The sequence below is a fragment of the Crinia signifera genome, chromosome 3, assembly GCF_055691185.1.
Source record: "Crinia signifera chromosome 3, ASM5569118v1, whole genome shotgun sequence".
In the NCBI taxonomy this organism is placed as follows: Eukaryota; Metazoa; Chordata; class Amphibia; order Anura; family Myobatrachidae; genus Crinia; species Crinia signifera.
The window spans coordinates 194,373,809-194,391,479 of NC_139219.1; the positions used below are offsets into that span (position 1 = coordinate 194,373,809).

At 43.0% G+C, this 17,671-nt stretch overlaps 1 long non-coding RNA gene across 1 annotated transcript; it reads left to right on the forward strand.

Annotated features, from left to right (window-relative positions):
* Positions 1-1,875: 1,875 nt before the first annotated feature.
* Positions 1,876-17,384, forward strand: LOC146064087 (uncharacterized). Its single transcript, XR_014471745.1, has 3 exons — positions 1,876-1,919; positions 7,618-9,796; positions 14,776-17,384. It is a non-coding gene; the product is annotated as an uncharacterized LOC146064087 (long non-coding RNA).
* The last annotated feature ends 287 nt before the right edge of the window (positions 17,385-17,671 follow it).

The following is a 17,671-nucleotide window of genomic DNA, read 5'->3' on the forward strand; positions in this document are numbered from 1 at the left end:
GTCAAACATTAAACAAGATTAGCTATCTTTGGAAATTATTTTCTATGAGGTAAAGAGAAACTGTATTTATTACCATGTCCTGCAGCCAGGGGCGTCAACAGGTCAGCCGGGCCCTTGTAAAATGGAGGGGGCATGGCCACAGGATGGGGGCATGGCCTCCAGAGGTGTGGCCACATCCCCATTAAAAAAATAAAATAAACGAGAGGGAGAGAGGACAGGCTGCCGCTGTCTCTCTCCCCAGCTTAGCACACGGCACTGAGCAGCGTGTGCTGAACTGGGAAGAGAGGCTGTGGTGCAGCGGCAGCCTGGCATCTCTCTAAACAGTGCCTGGCTCCCTGCAATGGGGGAGGGGGGCGGGAAAAATGCCTCCAGCAGAAAAGTGCCCCCCCCCCCCTCGATGCCACTGTTGCAGCTACCATTAATATATATACAGTCTGTTCATTTATTATTGTATTCTGCATACTGCTTACTATTATTGTCTACAATTTGATAAGATGTACTAAGCAGTAATGAGACGATGAGTAATAAGGGTAATATTCGGAGATGCTTTGTGAGTCGCCTGCTGCTTTGCAATCACTATTTCATAAGGACAGTTGATGGGAATTATAGCACACAATACAGCTGATGCAGCAATTTGTACTTTAATAACAGCATAATAAAAGTATGTAATTTGACAGCAGGAAAAAGCCATTTGATCATTCCAGTCTACTAATCGTCATAATTAGTTTTCAAAAGACTTAAATTAAGTTTTTGAAACTAACTGTATAACTATAAAATATCCTGAAGTCGCAAATACAGATGGAGTGCCGCTCCCTCTTGCTGGAGATGGCGGAAGATTCGTCAGCCGCCATCCCCCGCCAGCCAGCGTAAGGGGACGCGTGCGCACGAGATGCGCGTGCGCCACCTTACAACGGGGCTCCACCCGGGTCCCCGCCGCCTCGCCGAGGGTCACCTCGGGTCCCCGCCGCCTTGCTGCCCCCCCCCCCACTAACTCTGTCCGTCTCCCTGAAGCGGAGACGGACAGGGTTCCCGTCCCCCCCGCCGACGGGAAATTCAGACGCCTGTGCGTGTGAGACGCATGTGCGTCTCAGTCAGATGGGGCTCCTCTCCGCCGGCGATCACCAGCGGCCAGATTCTGGCGCTGGCGGAGCAATAGTGAGAGGTGCTCCATCTGTACACTCTGCCGTTTATTTGTACAGTTACATGGGAATACATGCAAGTGCCAAGCCATGACATGTGATAAACCTTTCCATCTGAAAGCATAAAGCAATAGCAAAGTAACACTAGAAATGCTTTCCCATTGACAATAGCACTTTGCTGCGGAATTAATGTGACAAAACAACTTTGTAAATCAAATACTCTTTGACCTATACAAATCAGTTTCAAGTACATACTATTATATTACTATGGACCAGATGTATCAAGCTTCACGGCAAGATAAAATGGAGAGTGATAAAGAACCAGCCAATCAGCTCTTAACTGCCATGTTACAGGCTGGGTTTGAAAAATGACAGGTAGGAGCTAATTGGTTGGTTGTTTATCTCCCTCCACTTTATCACTTTTTGAAGCTTGATACATCTGGCCCTGTGTTTATAAAATTAAATAATTACTATAAATAATTACAAAAATATACTCTTACTTTAAAGTTTATGGACCTTATTAAAATGTCACGTAAGCAATATACTGTTACCAATATTTCATTTTTATTTGTACATGTAAAGCTTTAGCTTGCTTGTAGTATAATTGCGAGGAGAAATGAGTATGCTGCCTTCACGTCAGACATCATTGGGGCTGCATTGAGGCTTCCTACTTCAAGGCTGTGTTCTGACTCATCCTAGAAGCTTGAAGCCTAACTGCATCTGCAAAACACTTCAGAATACAGCTGTCATGGATGAATAATGCACGTCACCAGCCGAGAGGTATGTTGCAATATTGTCTCACATGTCATAAGTGTGCAGATTATAATTAAAGTGAATCAGAATCTGCCTATTCTTGTGAAAAGTCATGTTTGTCCTCATATCATACATTTTTCAAAGAAAATGCAAATTTAAATTTTTATCTGTTCTTTACTTGAATTACAGTTACATCTCTAAGACTGACTTATATAAATGTATGTATTTAGTTATTGTCAAAAATTCGAAGGGGGGTATTCAATGTGTAGGTCACGGCGGTCGAGCTTGCTCGACCGCCGTGACCCTGTCCCGTTCTCGGTCAGCTCGACCGAGAACATACAGGCGGAATTCAATGTCCCGTCTGCAGTGGGATGAGGAGGGGGCATGGCCGCGAGTTGCTGCCGGTAGGAGGCGAGCTGCAGCCGGCAGCTCGTCACTTCCTGGCCGTTCTCGGCAGAACGAGCCCGACAGCTTGTAAAGTTGGGCTCGTTCTGCCGAGAAACCCTGCTCAATCCTGTCGGGGAAGACAGCATTGAATAGGGCCCGGTGGCCATCTCCTCCGTGGGGAGATGGTCGCCGGCAATTGAATACCCCCTAAATCTGTAGTCTTTTGCAGATCTGTAAATTTACAAATTCATCCTTATTTATTTTATACTAAATGTATGTATGAACTTATATTGTACAGAAGTGTGTTTGATGCAATAATTATTTCACATTACAAGGATCACTCTACTCTCTTTCATAGTTCAGTTGAAGATTGGATGTTACTAATAGCAACCAACCAGGTTCTATTTCTTATTTATTTAGCAACCTCTAGAACAGGGGTGCCCAAACCTGTCCTCAAGATCTACCAATGGTGCATGTTTTCGAGGCAGCCTGTGGATCTATAGTAGGATTGAATGCAGCAGGTTTTAAAATGTGACAGTTAGTAATGACTACAGCGGTGCACCAGCTAGGCAACCTGGGAAATGTGGACCGTTGGTAGATCTCGAGGACCGGTTTGGCCACCCCTGCTTTAGAAGATAATTGAAATAATCTGTTGCTATGGGCAACATCCAATCTTCAATAGAACACCCTTCTTAGTAAATGTACCCCTCAGACTGTGACCTTCCATCTCACACTGTCATCATCTGTAATGCAGTATTATGAATCACACCTCACAGAACATTATGTAGCTACTGTAATACTTGCATGCTGCTGTCTACATTTAAATTATCCAGGAACTTGTTATCTGTCCACTTCAAAACTGAACACTTACAAGTAGGAGATACAGACTAATCAAACAAAGCCTCCTAATTAACTACACTTTAAAATATTACTTTAGCCTTTTGTTTTATGAAGGTATTTTATAGTATGCATTTAAACACATTTACAATGAACAGGTATCAGGAACTAAAAGCAATCTAGGCTTTGTACTGACAAAAGTGTATGCTTAGGACCCTGTGGGTCCCAGTGGGCCACTGGCATGGTTATATAAAGGGCATTTCCTGGGGACCGCAAGCTATGTTGAAATTTGATCCGAGAGCTGGGCCAAAATGTGAATTTATAGTGACTTCTTTATACATGCACCCCCCCTCACTGATTGTACCAAGCACTACACCCACTGATACCGTATATAGTCAACAGTGATTGTGATATTGATGAGGGGTTTAATAATAAGTATAATAAAATCGGGTTATAAAATGGAATTAGTGAGTGAGGGGATGATAATAAGTATTTTAGGAAATGGGGCTTACTACCAGTGGCGTAGCTATGAATTGGGCGCCCCCCCCCGCCGTTAATTGGGGGGGGCGCCCCCTCCCCGCCCGCACCCCCCACCGCAGCCTTACCTGTCGTGCTGGTCCCGGCTCCCTTGCTGGCTTCATTCTTCTGCTATGGAGACGGACCAACACAAAATGTCCGTCCCCGTACAGCAGACAGTTTTAGAGAACTGTATGCTATATGGGGCTGACATTTTATTGTGGTCTGTCTCACTAGCAGAAGAATGACCACCACTGAAGACAAGTAAGGCTGCAGGCTGCGGGCGGCGGACAGGTGGATGGGCGGGCGGATGGGCGGGAGGGGGCTAACTATAGCACTGCAGCCCCACAGTGCCCCCACATGCACAGCGCCCCCTGCGACCGCGGGGGCTGCGGCGCTATAGTTACGCCTCTGCTTACTACAATAAGTAAACCTGGGTCACTCATCTGCAATGCAGTCAGTGTATTAATGGGGTATTGGGATCTGCTACATTCAGTGAGGGGAATACTGATCTAAAGTGCAGCAAGTGTAATAATGGAAATTAGAGGTGAGGTGACATGGTGCTATCAGAGAACAGAATAAGTAATATTCTGCAATAAAGTACAAGTAGGAAAAACAACAAATAATGTAAGTAACATAGATCAGGAATTAAAATATGGTTCTGTCGATTTAGTCCAAAGGGGGTGGGGGGGAGGTAATATATACCTTGCTTAGGGCACCATGAAGTCTAAATCCACCTCCGCACAGGTATACTCCATAGGTGTGTTTATATCCTTCATCTAAATGAGTTACTGTATTGTCAGATAATATTAGTTACAATGTATATCCTGTAGCCTATTTATATCTATGCCAGGGTGTAACTAGACAATTGATTAAATAGAATATAACAGAGAGATATAGTACTGTACATCACCTTATTTGCAAAAGGAAATTGAGATTGGAAACCAGTGACCTTTATAATCCAAATATAGAGAGTCTTAAAAACCGCACAAGCTACGGCTAAGTTATAACAAACATAACTCAATCATAATGACACTACTTATTACAAGCTAATTAGACTATATACAGTATAAAATAGTCAATTGAGTGTTCATTTACTAGATACAATAACTATGTATTTGTTTGACTATGACCAATATGAAAATCATGCAAACTATACATAATAAATACTATAAAACTAATTCTACATGTTGACTCATATTCATATTTGGCATAAGTACAGTATTTGCATTTTTTCCCCTTAATTTTATTGTATTTGTATACCTCATTATTATGTCAAATGTTTTTGTATGCCTACATACCATCTGCGTGTGGCATGGCTCAGTAAAACAGATTGCATTTCTTATTAATAAAAACAGTTATTTGTATAGAATGACTTCACTTTATATTTTCTTAATACTCAACATTGGCGGAATTACTTACGTTGAAAGGTTTTAATATATTGGAAAACTTATTTAAACTGTAGTGTAGATTACACACAGCAATGGTCTTCCTTGAGTAAAAAAAAATCATTTTACAGGTGAACCCTGTAACCATAAGATACTAAATTAATAAATGCATTCTACTTCTGTCATTCAAGTGTCCTGTGACTGTTTTTTCTGCAACAAGAAGGACATGGTATATATATAATGTTATTTAAGAAGCAATACATTCATTTATTTTTCTCGCATTGTGTTATTTTTTAATAATCAAAATGTTTGCAGTAGAATGTTGAATGGTTGGAATGTTGTCATTGAACATGTTGACATGCATATTATGTCAACAATGCCCTGTAAATATTAATCATGTCGGCACTGCTGTAAAGACATTGTTGAACGTTTACCCTAATGCTAACCTTAATGGGAGCTCTAGCTCTAAACTGAAATATCAACATCATGACAATGTCTACATTTCTTCTGTCGATATTCTCTCAATGTCAACATTTTGTAATTATTGACATTAGTAATGTTGACAATTGTAACCATGTTAATATAATATTGACCTTCTGGTGTTGATGACTATGAAACACATAAACACAAAAATAGATATTTTATTATTTATTCGTTTCTTATATAGCGCAGCATATTCTGTTGGGCTTTACAATAGGAGACAGTGATACAACAAACTGGGTATTTACAGACAGTCAAAGGTATGAGGGCCCTGCTCGCAATCATACAATCTATAGGGAAATAGGCATTTAATCCACCAAAATGCAATGGTTCCTGGTGTGCTGTATGATACAGTGACCGAGCAGTTTGGCCAGGGGTCAGGAGGATGGAAAATTTTAAAAAGAAAGAGAGTGGATATGTGTGGACTGTACAGTGGGGATGTGATTAGACAGGAACGGTATACTGTATGAAGATTAAGTGGCTGGTTCTGGAATTTGATAAGCTTGCTTGAAGAGGTGAGTTTTCGGGGAATGCTTGTAGGGTTGGAGATTGGAGGAGAGTCTTATTGTGTGTGGGAGAGCATTTCACAGAGTGGGTGCAGCCCAAAGAAAGTCCTGCAAATCGAGTAATGAGTGTCGATAAGAGACGTAGATCTGTTGGGGAGCAAATAGGTCGGGTTGGAAGATATTTTGAGACAAGAGAAGATATGTATTTTGGTGTAGTTTGGTTTATGGCTTTGTGTGTGAGTAAAATAATTTTGTATTGAATACGGTAGAATACAAGTAACCAATAAAGTGACTGGCAGAGTAGCTTTGCAGACAATAAATGTCTAGCTAGGAAAATTAGCCTTGCAGCTGCATTTATGGTGGACTGTAGTGGTAAGAGTCTGTATAGGGGAAAGCCAATAAGGAGACTATTGCATTAATCAATGCGTGAGATGATGAGAGCATGGATTAGAGTTTTTGCAGTGTCTTTTGTAAGGTAAGGGTGAATTTTGAATATGTTTTTTAGGCATACATGGCATGTTTTTGAGACAGATTGATTATGGGGAACAAAGTTCAGTCAAGAATGACACCTAGGCAGCGACTTGAGTGGTAGGAGTGATTGTCATATTCTCAACAGCAGTAGAGATATCTGGTTGGTAACTATTATTTATTGGTGGAAATATAATTAATTCTGTTTTAGAAATATTCAGTTTGAGGTAGCGAGATCCAGGATGAAACAGCAGAAAGACATTCAGAGACATGGCCCAATACATATGGAGACAGGTCCAGGGAGGATAGAAAGAGTTGAGTATCATCTGCATACAGATGATACTGAAATCCAAAAGAGCTGATTAGTTTGTCAAGAGAGGAGGTATAGTTTGAGAAAAGCAGAGGACCTAAGACTGAACCCTGAGGTACTCCAACTGAAGAGGTGAAGAGGAGGTAGGATCAGAGAAGCAAACACTAAAGGAGCAATTAGATAGATAGAATGAGAACCAAGAGAGTGTTGTGTCTTTAAGACCATGGGATTGTAGTGTTTGTATGAGAAGTGTGTGGTCAACAGTGTCAAAAGCAGCAGAGAGATCAAGAAGAAGAAGAATAAGAGAGTGGCCTTTAGAACTAGCAGTGACCAGAACATTCACAACTTTAGTCAGTGCTTTCTCTGTGGAGTGTTGGGAATGAAAGCTTGACTGAAGTGGGTCCAATAAGTGGTGCAAGTTAAGAAAGGGCAGCAGTAGAGGGGCTCAACATCTCCACATCTCCACTTCAGCACACCACAGGGGTCAGCCAGCATAGATGGAGGCTAACCCTTTCTGAGGCTGTGGGTAGGCCAGTGTGTCAGGGGCCCTGGCTGGAGCCGCAGCTGGGGGGTAGGGGGATGCCAGCACTTGTGTGTGTGTTTGGGGGGAGACATTCAGTGAGAGTCAGTGAGGTCAGGGACAGAAGTTGTCCCTCAATGGGCAGAGGTCCACCCTCGATGCCCCCGATGTAGGAGCCATACATCCTCCCCGAGAGGGAACATCACTGGATTCATCCAGAGCTGGGACTTCCTGTGGGGGCGAACGGGCCCTCTCAGCCCACCGGTGGTCTCAGCCATGGATTACATGTTGGGACTCTCCTCTGTCTCTGCAGGGGATCCTTCGGCCAGGGGTTGTTCACAGCGTCTGCCGTCTGCCACCAGGTGTCACAGCCATGGCTACTGCTGCCTGGGAGGGGTCCTGGTTGAAGTTCCCTGCATCCCACCAGAGATGAGGTGATATACATCTATGCGAGGAGGCAGATTAAAGTCCCTAAAGTGTAACAGATGGAAATTTACAGGTAATAAAAAACACCGGAGGCCCAAATATTCATTGAGCCCCCGAGGGGAACTTGTTGAAACCACCGGGCCACCTTTAATATTGGCCAGGAAGTCTCTTTCTGTGTATTTGGATGCACTGATTCAACCCTGTGTCATTAATAGTTCTGGACATATCCGTGACACTACTGCCTTTTTGAATTTGCTAAATGAGGTTGGCCCGGTACCATGTGGTAGCATGTTGGTCAGTTTGGATATAACAAGCCTATACACCACAATCCCAAACGGCGATGGTGTCTATGCAGTTGGCAAATTGCTGATAGATAACCCACTGTATTGTTTTCCACCAATTGAGCTCGTTACAGTTATTACTCACACATAATTATTTTATTTATGATGGTGAGTTCTACCTGCAGCTTTCAGGCTGTGCGATGGGGTCCAATGTGGCCCCATCGTACGCTAATGCCTATATGCTGCTGGTGGAACGTGAGATTTTCCTAGCTGTCCCTGGGATACACGATAACATCAAAGCATACGCCAGGTACATCGATGACCTGTTCGTCATTTTGTCAGGACCAGTTGACGTACTTAAAAGGCATCTTCAGATGCACAATGCATCTAATAGCCCTGTCAAATTTACCTATAGCATCCATTCCAGTACAGTCAACTTTCTTGATGTCAAGGTAATTCTGCAGGATGGGGTTATCTGTACTGATCTCTATACTAAACCCACTGATCGGAATACCATATTTCATGCTAATAGTTTTCATCCTAAGTCGCTGAAGTATTGTCTCCCTTATTCGCAATTTTTGCGGGTAAGGAGAATTTGCAGTACTGATGCGGATGCTGAGGTATATTTGGATCTGATGGTGAATAAATTTATTGATCGTGGTTACGATAGAGGGTCGGTGTTAGCTGCACGTAACAAGGCTTTGACTAAGGACAGGAGTGACCTACTTAGGGTGCAACCAAAAAAAAACCCTGATGGACACCTCCCTTGGGTTAACCATTTTAATGCCCAAAGTGGAGACATAAATAGAACTTCTAAAAATGGTGGCCTATTATTACGGCCGATCCTAACATAGGGCTATCTGATAGTAGGATAATGCCCTGCTACCAAAGAGGTTGTAATGTCTTTGATTGGGTGGTACGTATCGATATTACGGAGCTATCCAGCAGCTAGGTACATACAGACACATTCCTGGTACGCAAGAATGGGTATTTTAAATGTCTGGGATGCCTCACTTGCAGGTCTATGTCATCATTGCCATTTTTTGCCATTCTTTGTCCGGTAAAAAGATCTTTATAAAACACAGGTTGACATGTACTACTAAGTACGTAGTGTACCTTCTGACGTGCCCCTGTGGATTCGGTTACGTCGGTTAGACCGAACAGACCATTCATAAACGAATTGCTACTCACCGCCATTCTATTAAAAGTGCCATTGAAAGTGGATCAAGTGACCAACCAGTGGCACGCCACTTCTTGGTCGCTGGTCACAGTGTGGCATCCCTACGCTATATCCTCATTGATCACATTCCTGCGTCTATTAGATGCGGTGATAGGTCCCTTAAATTGCTGCAGTGCAAGATAGGAGGGATCTATCGATTAGGGACGTTGTCCACTCGGGGGCTCAATGAGTATTTGGGCCTCCAGTGTTTTTCTTGACCTGTGTATTTCCATCTGTTACACTTTAGGGCCTTTTATCTGCCTCCTCATATAGATGTATATCACCTAAAAGTTTAGGTCATGTTTAAATTTACCTCATATCATTATTCTATATAGTCTACTGTGTTCGCGCTTGATGATTTTAATCACGCTTGTTCAGGTGTTTTAATGTTTAGTGCATTAAAAAAAATTCTGTATTGTCTTTAGATCTCCATGGCAACGGAGCCGCCAGGACGCCTGGCCGCCTCTTCTTATGAGCAGAGTGACGTATGGCGATGCCCATTGATGACGGATGCGGAAAACGCCGGCTGCTGCTATCGCGCCTGGAGTGAACACCGGTGATGGTGTGTAAGTATAAATTGTCTGCTTGTATGTTTTAACAGTCATCTGATGAAGAGGCAATAAACTAGCCTCGAAACGTTATCTTACGTGTCCTGTGTCCAGTGCATTATTTGCGGGGTGCCACCTTATTTCAATGACTATATATATATATATATATATATATATATATATATAGCAGGAACCCCCAGGAGGACTAAGCACGTCACTGCAGTAGTTCATAGGTGAAAAACACGTTGAAGTTTATTAGCCTCGACGGGCCTTTTCGGGGCACAACCCCTTCCTCAAGAGACTTTCAAAACAGGTACAACAATCACAGCAGTGTTTACCATTTAAATACCTACAACATTGCCGCCAGTCCGCCCTCTGCCACGCTAGACACGCCCATTCACCGCGAGTCAGCCGGCTCTGGCGCACAACAGCAGCGCCACCGCCTCACACGCTGACCCGCTGCCATAGTAACCAGAGACAGGCAGGCGACCAGCACAGATCCCACAGGTGCGCACGCCCACAGCTCCCACTGTGCGGACGCCCACAACCCGGGGACCGGCGCCGGCTTGCGGTGCCGTACGTGTCATTGCTAGCACCACCATCTATCGCCACCCAGGTCGGAGCAGGCACCAGGAGCAGCCCACGGCATCTCCCACATGCCGCAGCTGTTCCCATGGAAACCTACCTCCCGACCAAGCCATCATACAGAGAGCACACGCCTACGGCTCCCACCACGTTAGCGTTGTTCCCATAGTGACATCACAACAGGCATAGGTCAGCAATGATAGGAGATGTTAATGAGGGACAGGACATGATAGTATATCAAACAATAGGCACATCATAATCCAACTCAAGGACAAATAGTATCCAGTGTGGACCCAACCAGTATGTTGCGTGACCCAGACCGCCTCTCACGCAGCCATGGTCACCCACATGATCGGCTTCACACCAAAGCCAAGCTGGCGACCCGGGTACTCACACTATCCCAGGACAGCCACCACATCTGCATATTGCCTATATGATATACATAAAAACATCACCGATAATATACAGGACAAAACCAACATACTAAATCCAAAATACAAAAAAATACAAAAAATACAAAAAATGCAAAAAATACACACAAATACAAAATACAAAATAACACATTCATATATCCACATTGGGTATGGGTAGTATTATATATCAAATATTACCTAAAGAGTCAACAAGCAGCAGATTACTCCAAGTGAACTGAAAACAAAATACCCATAGTATTATAATGATATAGCAATGCTCACATAAAGGAACTCCATACCAGACGCTCATTAAGGTCATGGGGGACTACTGTATTTAAAGTGAATATCCACTTAGCTTCTAATCTGAGTAATTGTTTATAACGATCTCCACCCCTAATTGATTCTGGGACATGGTCTATAATTTGGTATTTGAGAGATGCCAGTGAATGGCCCTGTTCTTTAAAATGCATTGCTACTGGTTGTTAAGCAACCTTACTCGTCACTTTGCCACTGACGGAGGCTTTAATAGCAGAGCGATGCATCGCCATTCTCTACTTGAACTTACTCGATGTCATGCCAACATAGCATAAGCCACATGGGCATATTACCATGTACACGACAAAGCGTGTGTCACAAGTAAGTACATGTCGGATGGAGTAGAGTTTAGAGGAGTGAGGGTCCTTGAATTTGGTACCAGCGATCAGGAAGCCACAGGTGACACATTTCAGGAACCTGTAACACCCTGGCGCTTTAACAACCGTATTTGCTGTTTGGACTTTATCAAAGCCAGACACATCCGTGTGCACTAAAATATCTCTCAGGTTCCGTCCCCTGGTATAGCAAGCCAGAGGACGAACTTTCTTAAAAGCTGGTAAATCTTTGTCACTGGCCAATATCGGCCATAATGCCTTGCTGGCAATCGGTACTACTGCACTCGAGGTGTCGAACTGAGAAATAAATGGGAAAACTTCCCCATGTGTTTTAACAACAGGTTTAAGTAAGTCACCCCTCTTCAATTTCAGAGCCCTCTCTTTAGCCATTTTGAGCGTCTTCAGGGAATATCCCCTCTGCCGAAACTTCTCCACAACTCTATCCAACTCCTGCTCTACTGTATTGTGGTCGCTACATATCCTAACTGACCTGACCATTTGGGAATATGGCAAGCCCTTCTTTAATGGAGCCGACACACCAATTAAGTTCACCTTTAAAACCAGTGAATATAAAATTGATTTTTTAGATGTTTCAGTAACGATTAACAATGGCAGCATTAGCACATCATTGTTCAGCAAGGCTACTGACCGCAACACACTGTTGTTGGCCAGCAGCCACCATCCCCCTCCATTAAAGAAGGGCTTGCCATATTCCCAAATGGTCAGGTCAGTGGCTAAAGAGAGGGCTCTGAAATTGAAGAGGGGTGACTTACTCAAACCTGTTGTTAAAACACATGGGGAAGTTTTCCCATTTATTTCTCAGTTTGACACCTCGAGTGCAGTGGTACCGATTGCCAGCAAGGCATTATGGCCGATATTGGCCAGTGACAAAGATTTACCAGCTTTTAAGAAAGTTCGTCCTCTGGCTTGCTATACCAGGGGACAGAACCTGAGAGATATTTTAGTGCACACGGATGTGTCTGGCTTTGATAAAGTCCAAACAGCAAATACGGTTGTTAAAGCGCCAGGGTGTTACAGGTGCCCGAAATGTGTCACCTGTGGCTTCTTGATCGCTGGTACCAAATTCAAGGACCCTCACTCCTCTAAACTCTACTCCATCCGACATGTACTTACTTGTGACACACGCTTTGTCGTGCACATGGTAATTTGCCCATGTGGCTTATGCTATGTTGGCATGACATCGCGTAAATTCAAGGAGAGAATGGCGATGCATCGCTCTGCTATTAAAGCCTCCGTCAGTGGCAAAGTGACGAGTAAGGTTGCTGAACAACCAGTAGCAATGCATTTTAAAGAACAGGGCCATTCACTGGCATCTCTCAAATACCAAATTATAGACCATGTCCCGGAATCAATTAGGGGTGGAGATCGTTATAAACAATTACTCAGATTAGAAGCTAAGTGGATATTCACTTTAAATACAGTAGCTCCCCATGTCCTTAATGAGCGTCTGGTATGGAGTTCCTTTATGTGAGCATTGCTATATCATTATAATAATATGGGTACTTTGTTTTCAGTTCACTTGGAGTAATCTGCTTCTTGTTGACTCTTTAGGTAATATTTGATATATGATACTACCTATACCCAATGTGGATATATGAATGTGTTATTTTGTATTTTGTATTTGTGTGTATTTTTTGCATTTTTTGTATTTTTTTGTATTTTGTATTTAGTATGTTGGTTTTGTCCTGTATATTATCGGTGATGTTTTTATGTATATCATATAGGCAATATGCAGACGTGGTGGCTGTCCCGGGATAGTGTGAGTACCCGGGTCGCCAGCTCGGCTTTGGTGTGAAGCCGATCATGTGGGTGACCACGGCTGCGTGAGAGGCGGTCTGGGTCACGCAACATACTGGTCGGGTCCACACTGGATACTATTTGTCCTTGAGTTGGATTATGATGTGCCTATTGTTTGATATACTATCATGTCCTGTCCCTCATTAACATCTATCATTTCTGACCTATGCCTGTTGTGACTTTGCTATGGGAACAACGCTAACATGGTGGGAGCCGTAGGCGTGTGCTCTCTGTATGACGTCATGACGGCTTGGTCGGGAGGTAGGTTTCCATGGGAACAGCTGCGGCATGTGGGAGATGCCATGGGCTGCTCCTGGTGCCTGCTCCGACCTGGGTGGCGATCGATGGTGGTGCCAGCAATGACACGTACGGCACCGCAAGCCGGTGCCGGTCCCCGGGTTGCGGGCGTCCGGACAGTGGGAGCTGTGGGCGTGCGCGCCTGTGGGATCTGTGCTGGTCGCCTGCCGGTCTCTGGTTACCATGGCAGCGGGTCAGCGTGTGTGAGGCGGTGACGCTGCTGTTGTGCGCCAGAGCCGGCTGACGCGCGGTGAATGGGCATGTCTAGCGTGGCAGAGGGCGGACTGGCGGCAATGGTGTAGATATTTAAATGGTAAACACTGCTGTGATTGTTGTACCTGTTTTGAAAGTCTCTTGAGGAAGGGGTTGTGCCCCAAAACGGCCCGTCGAGGCTAATAAACTTCAACGTGTTTTTCACCTATGAACTGCTGCAGTGACGTGCTTAATCCTCCTGGGGGTTCCTGCTTCATATTGATTTCTGGCAAAGGCACGCAGCACCATTGACCTCATTGTGGAGAGTGCCGGTCCGTTATACGGTATATATATATATTTATATATATATATATATATAATTTTAACAGATAATAAAGAACGAGTGAAATATATTTAGCTGCAAAAATCCAGACAAATGAACTGGCCACTTACTGTATGTTTACATTGGTCTTTGACGGTTGTTAAGTATGAAATGATTCCATACATTCTATACACACAAAATGTTAGTATTTTTCATAAATGTAGCAATTGCATCTGGTACAGGTTTCTTTTTATGGCAACATGAAGGATTTTTTAGATCCATTTTGGGGGGGATATTTCCAACTTGATCCAATCTTATTTCTGGTAAGACATTCTGCCAATGTTTTACTATTATTTTGGTGGTGTTTATTTGTTGTTTTTGCATATTTGAATGAATGTAAACCAAGTACTCTCATGTTTGTTTTCTCACCTTTTTTGAAAAGCATCCATGCATCACTATGGAAACAATACTATGCAAAATCATGGCATATATCTACTCCCACATAAACTTATTGTATTGGTTGACAGAAAATGGCTTTGTTACTTGAGCATACAGATGCATACTTTTATATCTTGTATTGCAGAACAGCACAGAATGCAAATTTCCATACATGTGCCTGACAGAAAGCCATGCTGCGGCACCATTCACACCATGGACACCTTTTGTTCTCTGTCCTTTCTGGATACTAAATCTTGCATTTCTATTTCTGCATACATACAGATCATAAAGACGTGTCCTTTTAAACCTTTGCTTGCACTGTGGCAGCTGCAGCATGTATGCCATGAAAAAGGGACCCACCAGTGGGTGCGGGTCTGAAAATTTGCTGGCTACAGAGGAGGAGGCCCAGACAGAGGCTGCACACAGACCTCTTCATCTCTTGATGTACCTGTTACACTCACCAGGGAGAGTTGATGAACACTAGCAGGGTTTCCTGGGGAACGCTTGGAGTGTGTAGGAACAGGTGGAAGGGAAGGACCATTATAGATTCTGGACAGCAGGTCTTCAGCCGAGGGGCCTCTGGACATCTTCTGGGTAGCCACCCAGGACACCCAGGCCTAAGTCCACAGAGCACACAAGCGAGCCTTCTTGCCAATAACAGCCCTTTTCGCATAAGACTGTAAACGTCTCCCGGTACTTTTATGCCGCCTGGTCTTATGTCGGCAAGTGGCAGTGTAGACTCAACCCCAAGGGCCCCGGGCAGCTACCAATAGGGAGCAGCAAGCTTGGAACTACACTGCCTACAGAAAACTAACCTAAAACTAAACAACAGGACTGAGAGACAAGAAGAGGTACAATGAGCAAGGACTGAGATACATAAACTCTGAAAAGGAAGGCGCAATGACTAATAACAAGGAGGAATACAAATACAGAACATCAAGCCACGGTCAAACAGTGATAACAAAAGTATATACATACACTGAATGGTGTGGCCTAAGGCCTAAGCACAGGCCCTAACTGGGAAGCTGACCTTACACTGCTTATAATGAATGTCTGCTAATCTCCCTGCCAATATATAGTGTAACAAAAAGCTAGATTGTACTTGCTTTGCTGGGGAAAGGGAATGAGCAGCCTGGAGGTAGCCAGAAGTAACTTCCCGGGATTCAGGTAACAGGAGATAACCAGCAGGATCAGATTCAGGAATCAAGAGATAAGCCTGCAAAGTGAGAGCAGTCTCCAAGCACTTCTATAACCGGCATTGGAGCAGCCCAAATTAATCCCTTATAAAGGCTGCTTCCGGTGTGTCCACCCCTGATTAGTAACAGAGAGCAGCTGCATGCTGCCACAGGTGTACTGGCTAATTACCTGCTACTACCTGGCTTCCCCATCGCCTAGGCAACCACTGGGGAAGAGGTGCTGCTGGCAGGGGGAGACGCGCTGAGCGTCTAGCAACTGTTGCTGTGACGCCGTCCCGGACCGTAAATTGGGACCGGCAGTGATGCGTCGTCCCGGCTGCTTAGCAACGACCGGGACCAGTGCTGCAGGACCCGGCTGCGCCGGGTAAGCGCCGCTAATGCGGCCTCTAACAGTACCCCTGCTGCTCTTGGGTACATTGTGGTCCCTACTTTGCACATTGTATCCCATAATTGTTCTGTCTGAGCCAGCTTCCACCTGTTTTTATACTACTTAGTACATAATGTAGATAAGTCCTTTCTCTAAATGTTACAGTATGTCTGCCCAAAGGCATGTAAGGTGTTTTAGCAGTCATCAGCTAAGAAGGTGAATGTTGCCTTTTCACATTCCAGTTTACAACCTTAAAGAGGTTGTCATGTTAACAGATGAAGCCAGAGTATATTACGTTGATTAGCACAATATAGATCCTTGTATTTTCTGAATTGTTTTACCTGAAAAGGAACACATTAATCTTGTGAACAGACTGAGCCTTATATCTAAACCTAATAAATATATAGAAATATTAGACATTTGGAATAGTCCGTTGGAAATCTTTCTTTCCATTCTACCTACTGTACATTGGCTTGCCTTATAAATATAAATAATATATATCTCTTGTACAAAACCATAACATCACAAAAAAAAAGCAGACCCCCATTTTGTATATCCTAATAGATGAGACTAGTAAAAAAAAAGGTCCTCAAAGTTATTCATGTCTGTATCTCCTAAAGCATATCTCTGAGGAAAAAGTTGCATACAGTATATTTGTGGCATCTGAGGAGGTACAGTATTCTATAAAGTTCCATTTTAAATAAAATTGACAGACAAACGGGAGATAAATCAGGTGTATTTTGTTTACATTTGCTTTGGTTGAAGTCACTGAAAAGTTTCTATTTTTGTAAATACACAAATATAAATGTTACAGGCACTGGCAGAGACACTTTTTGCTGCTTCATAAATTGCATTTAATATATTTTTTATGTACAGTAGATATACAGTGTTTAGCATTTTAATCATGGTTCTCAGAAGAACATGGTAACAAATCCATTACTGCCTAACAATTTTAATGTTCCAGAATCTTTACATTATTAAAGACGTTGATCAATATGTGTCAAATGTGTAATATTTTGCAATGCATCAAACCTTTTACCTCATGCTTTCTAATATAACCATGTGCGGTTATTTCTCATGTTTTTTTATTGGATAATGGACTAAATCAATAATTAATGACTTGCTATTTGTCAATGGAAACACACTTTGAAGGTCTTGGTGAAATTATTAATAAATATCTGAGAATGGTATGCTCATCTAAAATTATGAAATTGATTTGGTTTTAAGAGGCATAAGATCCTACAGATCATTTAATTCATAAACTATAAAATTAAGTCATTGCATAACAAAACATAGTTGTTAAGTTTAAAACCTAAACTTTTTTAAAGGAAACATAAAAAGCATATTTTTACTGTAAATTCGATTTTAATATTTTACTTGCTATGATACAAATAACATTTTTCAAATATATATATGTATAAAGAAAAGAGAAGGGTGCAAGCTTCAATGTAATGTAAAACAATATTTACTATAAAAGCATCAGAAACATACATGCAGGGCATAAAGTGCTCATGCAGAGGTGGGGGAACTAATTTCTCTATGCCACCTATCTTTACCCCATCCCATCCCCCTATTAGGCAGAGACAGAGCCAGGGGTAGGGTTTTTGGCACCCCC